This window comes from Bufo gargarizans, chromosome 2 (genome assembly GCF_014858855.1).
Source record: "Bufo gargarizans isolate SCDJY-AF-19 chromosome 2, ASM1485885v1, whole genome shotgun sequence".
Taxonomy (NCBI): Eukaryota; Metazoa; Chordata; class Amphibia; order Anura; family Bufonidae; genus Bufo; species Bufo gargarizans.
In genome coordinates this window covers 52,727,120-52,742,118 of record NC_058081.1, presented here as the reverse complement: position 1 = coordinate 52,742,118, position 14,999 = coordinate 52,727,120, and positions in this window count along the sequence as shown.

The following is a 14,999-nucleotide window of genomic DNA, read 5'->3' as shown; positions in this document are numbered from 1 at the left end:
GATAATTCCATACTACCTTATTACCTCAGTAGATACTTCCATACTACCTTATTACCTCAGTAGATAATTCTATACTACCTTATTACCTCAGTAGATAATTCCATACTACCTTATTACCTCAGTAGATAATTCCATACTACCTTATTACCTCAGTAGATAATTCCATACTACCTTATTACCTCAGTAGATACTTTCATACTACCTTATTACCTCAGTAGATAATTCCATACTACCTTATTACCTTAGTAGATACTTCCATACTACCTTATTACCTCAGTAGATTATTCCATACTACCTTATTACCTCAGTAGATACTTCCATACTACCTTATTACCTCGGTAGATAATTCCATACTACCTTATTACCTCAGTAGATAATTCCATACTACCTTATTACCTCAGTAGATACTTTTATACTAATGTATTTTCTCTGTAGATCATTCTATACTATCTTATTACCTCAGTAGACAATTCTATACTTCTTTATTACCATAGTAGATAATTCCTTACTACTTTATTACCTCAGTAAATAATTCCATACTACTTTATTACCTCAGTAGATAATTTATACAAATTTATTACCTCTGCAGATAATTCCATACTATCCTATTACCTCAGTAGATAATTCCATACTATCCTACTACATCAGTAGATAATTCCATACTACCTTATTACCTCAGTAGATAATTCTATACTACCTTATTACCTCAGTAGATAATTCCATACTACCTTATTACCTCAGTAGATAATTCCATACTACCTTATTACCTCAGTAGATAATTCCATACTACCTTATTACCTCAGTAGATACTTTCATACTACCTTATTACCTCAGTAGATAATTCCATACTACCTTATTACCTTAGTAGATACTTCCATACTACCTTATTACCTCAGTAGATTATTCCATACTACCTTATTACCTCAGTAGATACTTCCATACTACCTTATTACCTCGGTAGATAATTCCATACTACCTTATTACCTCAGTAGATAATTCCATACTACCTTATTACCTCAGTAGATACTTTTATACTAATGTATTTTCTCTGTAGATCATTCTATACTATCTTATTACCTCAGTAGACAATTCTATACTTCTTTATTACCATAGTAGATAATTCCTTACTACTTTATTACCTCAGTAAATAATTCCATACTACTTTATTACCTCAGTAGATAATTTATACAAATTTATTACCTCTGCAGATAATTCCATACTATCCTATTACCTCAGTAGATAATTCCATACTATCCTACTACATCAGTAGATAATTCCATACTACCTTATTACCTCAGTAGATAATTCCATACTACCTTCTTACCTCAGTAGATAATTCCATACTACTTCATTACCATAGTAGATAATTCTATATTATCTTATTACTTTAGTAGATAATTCCTTAATACTTGATTACCTCAGTAGATAATTCCATACTACTTTATTACCATAGTAGCTCATTCTATACTATCTTATTACTTTAGTAGATAATTCCTTAATTCTTTATTACCTCAGTAGATAATTCCATTCTACCTCATTACCTTAGTAGATATGTATCTTGGGCAGCTTTGGGAGGTGCAGTGGTAGCAGCTGCACCAGGTAGCAATTTCACTGGTGCCTTAGGGGGCATGAAGCCCCTTTTGCTGAAAAGAAGTCTGCAGTATTATAAAGGGCACATGGTAGGCGGGGGCCCTGTTATACATTTTGCATTGTTGCCCAGGAGTTTTGAGTTGCTTCCCTGTCTGCTGTTTTATCCTATTGGGTTGTACCCATGACACACTCAGCACTGCTACATCTGTAAATCATCACATGCCTGGGAAGAGTGCAATGAATAGAGCAGATAGATCTTACAGGCACTTTAGATAGATTACATTGATATGGCTGGGGTTTCAGATGATGAGTAGTGTCTACGTGTATGTCATATGTCCGCGGGATAATCAAATCCATCTGCAGGGTAATAGTGTTAGCGGCACCTTCCTATCTCATATTACCACGAGAAACCCATTTCTGGAAGTGAGAGACGGATTGTTTCCCAGCAGTCGCCTCAGCTGGACCTCTCACAATCACTCAGCGCCTATCAGCAGTGATATAACGACCCCGGCCTACTGACTATCTTACCACCTTCTGGTCTCTTTTGAGACTCTCCTCTGTAGGTGTGCATCTGTATGCCACATTTTCAGTAGACATACACAGGGGCAGACTGACAATACACCCTACATGGAAAGCATAGTCCCAGATTTTCAGAGACTGTCCCTAACTTTCAGACATTCCAGACAGGGCTTATGTGAACCCCGCCTGTTGGTCACTGTTCCTGGATGGAGTTCCTCATGTGATGTTCCTCAGGGGTGGGGCTTACAGGCCTCAAATTTACCAACTGCAGTGCTGGTAAGTATTGGCAGATTCACAGTGAGCCAATGTACAGTGGGCTACTGATGCCCTCCTCAGATCCTTCTGGTGATTAATGTAGCAATAGACCTTCCTGGCCACCAGGACATATGAACATGGAGCTACCAGCGTCAGGACATGACGGATCACAGGGTGTCCACCAGTACAATGCAATATTTACTGCATTAAACCTAACTTCTGAGAAGGCCCCTCCCCTTTCTATGTTTGCATTGGCTCCACCCACCAGCCATGTGATCGTTCTTAAAGGTTTGCTCACCTCACCTTCGGTCAAATTCAGGCCCACCCACAACATGGGGCCACTTTAAGGTTTGTATTCAGGGCCTCTTTCAGTTCCTCGTCCACCCCTGGAAATAGAGCGCCACATTTAGGGCAGATTTACTTATATTGTCTAATATTTATAGACCACCTAGCATAGAGACCCAGGAAAGGGGAGGGGCTGACCACAACAGGAAAAGGGGCGGGGCTGAACACAGCAGGAAAAGGGGTGGGGCTGACCGTAACAGGAAAAGGGGTGGGGCCATGCAATTTTTTTTTACTCTAAAAGTGGGCAAATTATGGGAGTTTCCTGGGCATCTGGGGACGGTCCTGGAGATAGGGAGAGACGGTCCCAGGACGGTCCTGGAGATAGGGAGAGACGGTCCCAGGACGGGACTGGACATAGGGAGAGACGGTCCCAGGACGGGACTGGACATAGGGAGAGACGGTCCCAGGACGGGACTGGACATAGGGAGAGACGGTCCCAGGACGGGACTGGAGATAGAGAGAGACTGTCCCAGGACGGTCCTGGAGATAGAGAGAGACGGTCCCAGGACGGTCCTGGAGATAGAGAGAGACGGTCCCAGGACGGTCCTGGAGATAGAGAGAGACGGTCCCAGGACGGTCCTGGAGATAGAGAGAGACGGTCTCAGGACGGGACTGGACAGTATTAAGAATGGGGCTTATGTCTCAGGATCTGTCGGCAACTGTGCTAAAGATGTGCCAGAAAGTGACTCCTGCTGAATGATAAATATGGCATATCTTGTTAGAAGTCTAACTTTCGTCTACTTTACACCACCTATTAGCGGACTTATTTTGCGTTTTAGTGCGATTTTAGTTGCGTGTTGACACATCTTAAGCCACACCCATTTCTCACTAAGCTCCACCCATATTTCAATAATTCACAATAATTGTTGAGCTACAATTCTGGAGCATATAACTTAAGAAGTTCTGTCCGCTCTGCTGACATGTCTGAGAACGGTGCTGTGCTGTCCCTCTGTTATTCCACCTGGAAATATATGAATTGAATGAGAACTGTGTTAATGTTCCTCTCGTCAATGAAGCATGCCCTTACATCACTGATCTCCACCCTGTGGCTTCCGGGGCGTTGCAAAATTACAACTCCCAACATGCTGCATGTTGGGAGTTGTAATTTTCAACAGCCCGGAAGCCACAGGTGGTGAGATACTACCGCACACACATCGACCAGTGACTGACACTGTCAGAACGTGTAGGGACGCAAACTGTTGACGAGTGATCATGGGTGGGCAGCATTTTTTTATGCTTTTTTATAAAAACGACAGGACATATTCTTAGTGAATCTCCCGTTTGTGCTTTAACCCCTCACTAGTTTCAAGATCTCTGTTTACTGTCAGTGAATGTGGACACTTCAGAATGCCTGAGGTTCTGAGTTCACTAATTGCATCTTTTACAACGGTTTTAAAGGGGTTGGCCCATCTCATACATGGGTGGCATATGGCTGGGATGGGCTGACCCAGGCTTGGAACAGGTGAATCCTCCGGTGGGCCCCTGAGCAGGGTGGGCCCTTATCCGCCAACCCCTGCACAAGTGTCACATGATACAGAATATATTTTACTGGTGGGCCCTAGTCAACCCAGTCCGACATGGGGCCCACCCCTTTAATTATTTATTTTTGTATATGATTTCTTGGTCCTTTAGTTTGCACCAGTCATTAAAAATACACAAAGCGAATAGAAGAAAATAAAAGATCTGATAATAGATGCAGCGGATTCACAGGAATCGGATGTGCCTGGTATCGCAGCGCTCCTGCTCTAGGTAATATTACAGCCCACCCCGATAACATGGACAGGAATATATTGGATTTCATTGCATTAAAGGGGTCCTCTCACTTCAACAAGTGGCATTTATCATGTAGAGAAAGTTAATACAAGGCACTTGCTAATGTATTGTGATTGTCCATATTGCCTCCTTTATTGGCTGGATTCATTTTTCCATCACATTATACACTGCTTGTTTCCATGGTTACAAGCACCCTGCAATCCAGGAGTGGTGGCCGTTCCTGCACACTATAGGATAAAGTGGCGGCCTCTCTGGTGGTCAGGACTTATGGTGTACAAGCGCGACCACCACTGAGAGCTTCCCCTTAAGCTAGGCCCTTAGGCCTCTTTCACACTACCGTTTTTTTTTTCGTTTTGCGGGCCGTTTTTTGCGTTCCATATACAGAACCATTCATTTCAATGGGTCTTCAAAAAAAAAAAGGAATGTACTCCATATGCATTCCGTTTCCGTGTTTCCATATCTCCGTTCAGTGCAAAGATAGAACATGTCCTATATTTGGCCGCAAATCATGTTCCGTGGCTTCATTAAAGTCAATGGGTCCGCAAAAAAAACGGAATGCATACGGAAATGCATCCGTATGTCTTCCGTATCTGTTCCATTTTTTTTGCAGAGCCATCTATTGAAAATGTTATGCCCAGCCCAATTTGTTCTATGTAATTACTGTATACTGTATATGGAAAAACGGAAACAAACAACAGAAACAAAAAAACTGAATGGATAAGTGAAAAACGGACTGCAGAACACTGAAATAGCCATACGGTAGTGTGAAAGAGGCCTTAAGGCCAAATGCAAACAGCCGTGTTCCGAGGCCGAGAGCGGTCCATGGTATGCCGGGCTGGATTCCTGTTCAGAGTAGGAGCGCACGGCGTCATTGGTTGCTATGACGCCGTGCGCTCCTGCTCTGAACAGGAATCCAGCCCGGCATACCACGGACCGCTCTCGGCCGCGGAACACGGCTGTTTGTATTCGGCCTAAAGAGGACCTTTAATGGGTTCAGACATTATGAAATAAGTAGAGGGTTGGGTAGCAGCATCCATGGACTAAGTAGGGCATAGTCCATGGATGTAATATTGCTTACTAGTGTGTCTGTCCGGCGCTCAGTTCCCCCACTGAGGCCCCCGTTCACTTTGCCCGCCTGGTATGCTAATGATTAGTATCGGTACAGGGAGGAGGAGACTGCCCTGTTTCTCAAGGGGCGTCTCCTCCTCCCTGGCTGTAGAGCCGTCCAGTCGTAGCGAAGAGCGTCACAGCCAGGGAGGAGGTGAGCTTTTTTTTTTCTCCCTGGCTGTGACGCTCTTCGCTGCGACACAACCTGCTACTTATTTCATAATGTCTTGACCCATGAAAGGTCCTCTTTAAGTACATGGAAGTGATGTAGACACAATTATAGATGATGTAGAAACGGACAGTACTGCCTCCCTTTCCTAATCAGAAAATGAGGCAGGCACATACATTTCTGCCTCCCTGTCTCTACCTATAAGGCCTCTTTCACACGGGCGTCATGGTTTTGGGCGCGATTTTTCCGCACGAGTGCAAAACATTGTAATGCGTTTTGCACGCGCGTAAGAAAAATCGGCAGGTATGGTACCCAAACCCGGACTTGGGTTAGGTGTTGTGTGGATTGTATTATTTTCCCTTATAACATGGTTACAAGGGAAAATAATAGCATTCTTAATACAGAATGCTTAGTACAATAGTGCTGGAGGGGTTAAAAAAAATAAAAAATGATTTAACTCACCTTAATCCACTTGTTCGCGCAGCCGGCATCTCTTTTGTCTTCTTCTTTGAGGAATAGGACCTTTGATGACATCACTGCGCTCATCACATGGTCCATCACATGATCCTTTACCATCGTGATGGATCATTTGACAGACCATGTGATGAGCGTAGTGACGTCACCACAGGTCATTTTCCTCCTGGGCATCAAAGAAGAAGACAGAAGAGATGCCGGCTGCGCGAACAAGTGGATTAAGGTGAGTTACATTTTTTTTAATTTTTTTTTAACCCTTCTAGCCCTATTGTACTTAGCATTCTGTATTAGGAATGCTATTATTTTCCCTTAGAACCATGTTAGAAGGGAAAATAATAATGATCGGGTCTCCATCCCGATAGTCTCCTAGTAACCGTGCGTGAAAATCGCACCGCATCCGCACTTGTTTGCCATTTTCACGCAACCCCATTCATTTCTATGGGGCCTGCATTGAGTGAAAAATGCACAATATTGAGCATGCTGCGATTTTCACGCAACGCACAAGTGATGTGTGAAAATCACCGCTCACGTGCACAGCCCCATAGAAATGAATGGGTCCGGATTCAGTGCGGGTGCAATGCGTTCACCTCACGTATTGCACCCGTGCGGAAATCTCGCCCGTGCGAAAGAGGCCTAAGTGATTTTGACACAGATTGTTCTTTCTATGTGTTTGTGTGTTTGTGTTTTTGTGTGTCATTCTGCCATCTGTGTACCTAAGAGATGTCTCTGATGAGTGTGAGTGGCAATCTCTTGTACAAGTAATGGAAGATAGTGAACTCCCTATACTCATTCACCTAGAGTAGAGTTGAATGTAGAATTCCAGTGAAGGAGATGCAATGGACTTGCCTTTAGGGGATTTAGGCCTCATGCACATGGCTGTGGAACATGGCCGTGAACGATCTGTGGTATCCCGGCCTGGCATCCTGCTGAGAGCAGGAGCGCACGGCATCATTGGTTGCTATGACGCCGTGTGCTTCATGCCGCCTCTGCACTACAGTAATACACTCATATGAGCTATACAAACAGGAAGGGACTGCAGGACAAAGGATATGAGCTCACGGAGGAGGAGGAGTTACAAGAAGAACGACATAATGAAATACAACCATAGATAACTTACATAAACCAAATATAACAATGGCAGCAAAGTACACTAAGTATAGTGGATAAATATAACACAGAATACAATAGGGAATTCTAAATGCGAGCTATTAGCTGGGGCAGCAGTTGTGTGTATTGTAGACATAAATAGGTGCCTATGTAATGTGTGTTTGTTTAATGCTTATGTATCTGTGTTTATTGTGAATAAATACATGTGAAATATGTATCTGTTACAGCGTTGGTGCAGCAGTGGATCCATAAAGCCGTAATCTAAATGATACAGGCTAAACCAGAGCATAGACTTTAAGGGATTATGCATTCTTCACCCTGTGTTCCCTGCATGTAGGGGTCAACTTTCCTGCATTGAATCCCGGAGGACACTCAACTGGAGTAGCCTTGGTTTCACAGAGGTGATTTAGGATTAGTAAACATAGTCCAGCAGCTGGCAGAGGTCGGCAGAAGAACCAGGGGCAAAGAGAATAACAAATTCCAAAGCAATATTGAAAGATTGCTTAGTCGCACCCTGCTTCACTGTGTTGTTTCATTTTCTGGGAGTCGTGTTCCCACCCCGTCTGATAATGTATAGAAAACGCCAGAAACACCACGATTTTTACTTCGTATCACGTGTCTTTATTAGATCTGCGGCTGTATTAGTAATGTTTTGGACAGTATTCCAAATTCCAAAGCAAGCCGGGGTCAGAGCTGTGGAACCACAAGTGTCAGCAAACCAAGGACAGGGCAGAGTAAAAAAGCCATGGACACGTTGAGGTTAGTGGAATAGGAGCACCGTCCAGGAGTAAAGCAATCATCAGATTAGAGAAGTCTCTGGGTCAGTAACAATGAGATAATTATCAGAGACCAGCACTAATCCTATAATCAGGGAAAAGTCTGTGAACCAGAAAATGTTTGTAATGTGTGTGCCATATAGCAGTACTATGTATGTGTGCAGTACAGCAGTACTATGTGTGTGTGGTATAATAGTACTCTGTGTACCATATAGCAGTACTATGTGTGTGTGCAGTACAGCAGTACTATGTGTGTGTGGTATAATTGTACTCTGTGTACCATATAGCAGTACTATGTATGTGTGCAGTACAGCAGTACTATGTATGTGTGCAGTACAGCAGTACTATGTATGTGTGCAGTACAGCAGTACTATGTGTGTGTGGTATAATAGTACTCTGTGTACCATATAGCAGTACTATGTGTGTGTGCAGTACAGCAGTACTATGTGTGTGTGGTATAATAGTACTCTGTGTACCATATAGCAGTACTATGTGTGTGTGCAGTACAGCAGTACTATGTGTGTGTGGTATAATTGTACTCTGTGTACCATATAGCAGTACTATGTATGTGTGCAGTACAGCAGTACTATGTGTGTGTGGTATAATAGTACTCTGTGTACCATATAGCAGTACTATGTGTGTGTGCAGTACAGCAGTACTATGTGTGTGTGGTATAATTGTACTCTGTGTACCATATAGCAGTACTATGTATGTGTGCAGTACAGCAGTACTATGTATGTGTGCAGTACAGCAGTACTCTGTGTACCATATAGCAGTACTATGTGTGTGTGCAGTACAGCAGTACTATGTGTGTGTGGTATAATTGTACTCTGTGTACCATATAGCAGTACTATGTATGTGTGCAGTACAGCAGTACTATGTATGTGTGGTATAATGGTACTCTGTGTACCATATAGCAGTACTATGTATGTGTGCAGTACAGCAGTACTATGTATGTGTGCAGTACAGCAGTACTCTGTGTACCATATAGCAGTACTATGTATGTGTGCAGTACAGCAGTACTATGTGTGTGTGGTATAATGGTACTCTGTGTACCATATAGCAGTACTATGTATGTGTGGTATAATAGTACTCTGTGTACCATATAGCAGTACTATGTATGTGTGCAGTACAGCAGTACTATGTGTGTGTGGTATAATGGTACTCTGTGTACCATATAGCAGTACTATGTATGTGTGCAGTACAGCAGTACTATGTGTGTGTGTGGTATAATGGTACTCTGTGTACCATATAGCAGTACTATGTATGTGTGCAGTATAGCAGTACTATGTGTGTGTGGTATAATGGTACTCTGTGTACCATATAGCAGTACTATGTATGTGTGCAGTACAGCAGTACTATGTATGTGTGCAGTACAGCAGTACTATGTATGTGTGCAGTACAGCAGTACTCTGTGTACCATATAGCAGTACTATGTATGTGTGCAGTACAGCAGTACTATGTGTGTGTGGTATAATGGTACTCTGTGTACCATATAGCAGTACTATGTATGTGTGGTATAATAGTACTCTGTGTACCATATAGCAGTACTATGTATGTGTGCAGTACAGCAGTACTATGTGTGTGTGGTATAATGGTACTCTGTGTACCATATAGCAGTACTATGTATGTGTGCAGTACAGCAGTACTATGTGTGTGTGTGGTATAATAGTACTCTGTGTACCATATAGCAGTACTATGTATGTGTGCAGTATAGCAGTACTATGTGTGTGTGGTATAATGGTACTCTGTGTACCATATAGCAGTACTATGTATGTGTGCAGTACAGCAGTACTATGTATGTGTGCAGTACAGCAGTATTATGTATGTGTGTGGTATAATAGTACTATGTGTACTGTACCATATAGCAGTACTATATTTGTGTGCGTGTGGAATAATAATACTATGTGTACCATATAGGAGTACTAAATTTGGGTGCAGTACAGCAGTATTATGTATGTGCGTGGTATAATAGTACTATGTGTATTATATTTGTGTGCAGGACAGCAGTACTATGTACAGTACAGACCAAAAGTTTGGACACACCTTCTCATTCAAAGAGTTTTCTTTATTTTCATGACTATACAAATTGTAGCTTCACACTGAAGGCATCAAAACTATGAATTAACACATGTGGAATTATATACATAACAAAAAAGTGTGAAACAACTGAAAATATGTCATATTCTAGGTTCTTCAAAGTAGCCACCTTTTGCTTTGATTACTGCTTTGCACACTCTTGGCATTCTCTTGATGAGCTTCAAGAGGTAGTCACCTGAAATGGTCTTCCAACAGTCTTGAAGGAGTTCCCAGAGATGCTTAGCACTTGTTGGCCCTTTTGCTTTCACGCTGCGGTCCAGCTCACCCCAAACCATCTCGATTGGGTTCAGGTCCGGTGACTATGGAGGCCAGGTCATCTGGCGCAGCACCCCACCACTCTCCTTCATGGTCAAATAGCCCTTACACAGCCTGGAGGTGTGTTTGGGGTCATTGTCCTGTTGAAAAATAAATGATGGTCCAACTAAACGCAAACCGGATGGAATAGCATGCTGCTGCAAGATGCTGTGGTAGCCATGCTGGTTCAGTATGCCTTCAATTTTGAATAAATCCCCAACAGTGTCACCAGCAAAGCACCCCCACACCATCACACCTCCTCCTCCATGCTTCACCGTGGGAACCAGGCATGTAGATTCCATCCGTTCACAAAGACACGGTGGTTGGAACCAAAGATCTCAAATTTGGACTCATCAGACCAAAGCACAGATTTCCACTGGTCTAATGTCCATTCCTTGTGTTCTTTAGCCCAAACAAGTCTCTTCTGCTTGTTGCCTGTCCTTAGCAGTGGTTTCCCAGCAGATATTCTACCATGAAGGCCTGATTCACACAGTCTCCTCCTAACAGTTGTTCTAGAGATGTGTCTGCTGCTAGAACTCTGTGTGGCATTGACCTGGTCTCTAATCTGAGCTGCTGTTAACCTGCGATTTCTGAGGCTGGTGACTCGGATGAACTTATCCTCCGCAGCAGAGGTGACTCTTGGTCTTCCTTTCCTGGGGTGGTCCGCATGTGAGCCAGTTTCTTTGTAGCGCTTGATGGTTTTTGTGACTGCACTTGGGGACACTTTCAAAGTTTTCCCAATTTTTCAGACTGACTGACTTACCTTCATTTCTTAAAGTAATGATGGCCACTCGTTTTTCTTTACTTAGCTGCTTTTTTCTTGCCATAATACAAATTCTAACAGTCTATTCAGTAGGACTATCAGCTGTGTATCCACCTGACTTCTCCACAACGCAACTGATGTGATTTTTTCACATTTTTACATGCGTAGACCGGAAAGACGGATCCGTCATTCCGGCAAGTCTTTTTTTTTTCGCCAGCAAGTCCGTTTTTTTTCCGCCGGAGATAAAACCGTAGCATGCTGCGGTTTTATCTTTTGCCTGATCATTTAAAATGACTGAACTGAAGACATCCTGATGCCTCCTGAACGGATTACTCTCCATTCAGAATACATGGGGATATACGTGATCAGTTCTTTTCCGGTATTGAGCCCCTGTGACGGAAGTCTATGCCGGAAAAGAAAACCGCTAATGTGAAAGTGCCCTTACAGCATTATGTAGGTTGATTTTTGTGTCAGTTTCTGGCTTTGCTTTGTGTGTCTGGTGCACCTTAGTGATACACGTGCTGTGAGTGTAATATGATTTACATCGTCAGGTGTGACAGGACACCAGGGGGTCGCTACTGTTTGGCAAAAGTCGCACATAGCAGATGAGCCATAATCCAGGTCTAATCTCACTTTTAGCGAGGCGAGGATCACCAAATGTCGCAAAAATGTTGCAGGTTACGGATCTGATTTCATAAATGACCCCCTTACGGTATAAATCGGTAGTCGGCTATGCAGTTGTCAGTATATGACCCCTGTGAGATCGATCCTTAGAAACGGATAGCAGGTTTGACCTTGAGCGCAGTTTCAGGAGCTTCTCCTTGTAGCTGGTTGTATAATATGAATAATATGAATACCGTCATCTTAATTCTGCCGCTCCCCTGTTACAGAACGCTCTGTTTTGTGCTTAACCTGAGCATTACAATAAATTATCATTTTAATAATTTAGCGATGGGTAGACGGCGTTCCAGACAGTTCCGTAACACGTTTCACTGGGATTTTAAGCGCACCATTCTGCACCCAATAAACCCTGAGCACCCAAAGCTTTCCCAGTCGCTATGTGGTCCCAATTAGGGTTGCCAACCAGAATCTCTCTTTTTTTCTGGACAAATTATCCCCAAATCTCGGACAGTCAGACAAATTATAAAACCATAACAAATGATAAAGATTATAAGTACTCCATGTCTATAGCACAATATACTGATAATACCTCATTACCAGCATTTGCTGGGAGCTGTACAATGATGATAATTACCGCCAAAATAATCCCGTCAAGAACCACCAGTCTCAAAAGATCACGGACATATCCGTTTTTTCACAGACAGAGGAAAAGTTGCCTTCCTTTACGGACTGTCCAGAAATTTCTGGACGGTTTGCAACTCAGGTCCCAATGACGTAGTCCCCCTCAGTCTACCATGTGTCATATATAGTACTGGTATCTTATGTGGTACAGGGCTCGTGGCCCCCTCAGGCACCATGCCACTGCTACCTCTGCACCCCCTGTAGGTAAAACTGGATATAGACACATATAGTTGAAGCCAAATGTTCATTAAGATCACAACTAAACTATAGGGCAGGGATCAGCACCCTCCGGCACTCCAGCCAAATAATGTGCACGCTGGGCAGAGCTGGCGTCAGCACCCGGCAGACCGGGGCATACTCAGGTCTATGCTGAAGGTGGCTGTTCCCGGCTTAGGAATCCCTGCTCTGACTCCATATATTTCATGTCCATTTATGGAGGCAGTGCTATGAGCATGAAGGGGGTATCACCAAGCATTATCAGTATGCTTGGGGACACCCAGTATTTAAGCCTAATTTAGCCTCTATGAAATGTTTCAGCTGGGATTTGAACTCACAACCTTCTACATTAGAGGCAAGAAGCTTAACCACTAAGCTATGAAGCTCAATGCTAAACTGTGTTAGAAAAACCTCATAGAAGTTTCTTATTTATTAGGTATTCCTATACAGCAGAAGTATCATTTTATATATTTTTTTTAGTAATTGTAAAAAAAAAAATGTATGGCGCAAAATAAATGTGTTATTACAAAAAAATAAAAATAATTGAAAAAATATATATAATCATACTTCTGATATATATGAATGCATAATATGTGGGAAACTGATGCTACTTTTCCAACATGCACATATATACACATCCAGATGAAGATTTGTCACTGTTAATTACAGTTTTCGGAAATGGCGGCGTACAAGGCCTGGCTCTGGGTTTCTCTGCTGCAGGATGCTGCATTATCTGATATCTTGAAATAGTCTCGCGGCTTTATCCATCTTCCTATAGCCTCACCACCGGAGGTTGTGTCCTGAGGACTTGGCTCATTAGGAAATCTTAATGTTACGTAGAGAGGAACAAAACTGGATGGATCAATGTAGAGATGAGATGTCTAAGCCTGACGCAAGGAAACTTCTGAGGAGCGGCCATCAAAGGTCAATGCCGTCTTCCCTGGGTGGAGAGAGAGGGTCCCCGCCACAAGGGTTATTCCCGTCAGAGGCAATGTGATATAAGCTGAGGGTCCAATTGCTGAGTCCACCACTGATCATGTAGAGCTGATGCGTGATGTGGGACGGTGCGTGGCCTTGTCCCTCTTGCCCTGTTTGTTTGATGGGACATCTTCCCCCCCCCCCCTTGTTTTAACCCCAATTCCTGGTGTTAAGGGGGAAAAAGTTAGGTATGGCCCTGTTAACCCCAATTCCTGGTGTTAGGATACATTCACATGACCGTATGTGTTTTGCGGTCCGCAAAATTCCAGATCTGCAAAAAAACGGATGACATTCCGTATGGCATCCGTTTTTTTTTTTTTTTGCAGATCCACTGTAACAATGCCTATCCTTGTTAGCAAAACGGACAAGAATAGGACATGTTCTTTCTTTTTTACGGGGCTATGAAACGGACATACAGATGCGGATAGCACACGTTGTGCTGTCCGCATTTTTTGCGGACCCATTGAAATGAATGGGTCCGCATCCTATCCGCAAAAAAAAAAGGAACGCACACGGAAACAAAATACCTTTGTGTGAATGTAGCCTTAAGGGGGAAAAAGTTAGGTATGGCCCCCTCCTCTCCTTCCTTTTGGCAGGGCAGAGGTTAAGGTCTGGTGCCCGTCATTCTCCCGGCCCCTGGGCGTTATCAACCCCGCCTTTATGAGGGACTTCATCACATGCCGTACGCCCTTTCGTAGTGTACGCCATAGTCTGTGTATGCCAAATGTTTTACATTGGAAAAACCATTAGACCACTTTTTGAGCGGGTACGCGAGCATCTTGGCTCGATCAGAACAGGTCGGGGTTCCCCCCGCCTTGTGGAACATGTATGTGCCGTACATGATGGCGATCCGCGGTGCCTCTCGTTTGCGGGCATAGAGGCAGTGGGGCCCATCCCTAGGGGTGGTGACCGCCATCATCTCTTGCTGCAGCGGGAGGAGCGGTGGATCATAAAAACCAACACTACTGGCCTCACGGTCTAAATGACAAAAATGACATGGCGGTGTTGGGACGCTCACTTGCCAACCCCGTCTTCCCACTGCCACTCCCATATCCTTGCCGCCTTCTCACTTGTCACTATTCAGGGCTGTTTTTGTGCCTGTATGTATTGATGCGCTGCGTTCACACAGATGTCCTTTTCTAAATGTGGTTTTATCATGTCTCTGTTTGTATATGGAGCGTCCTGCCGTCACTATGGTGATGGTCGGGGTGACGCCTATTTGTAGCACATT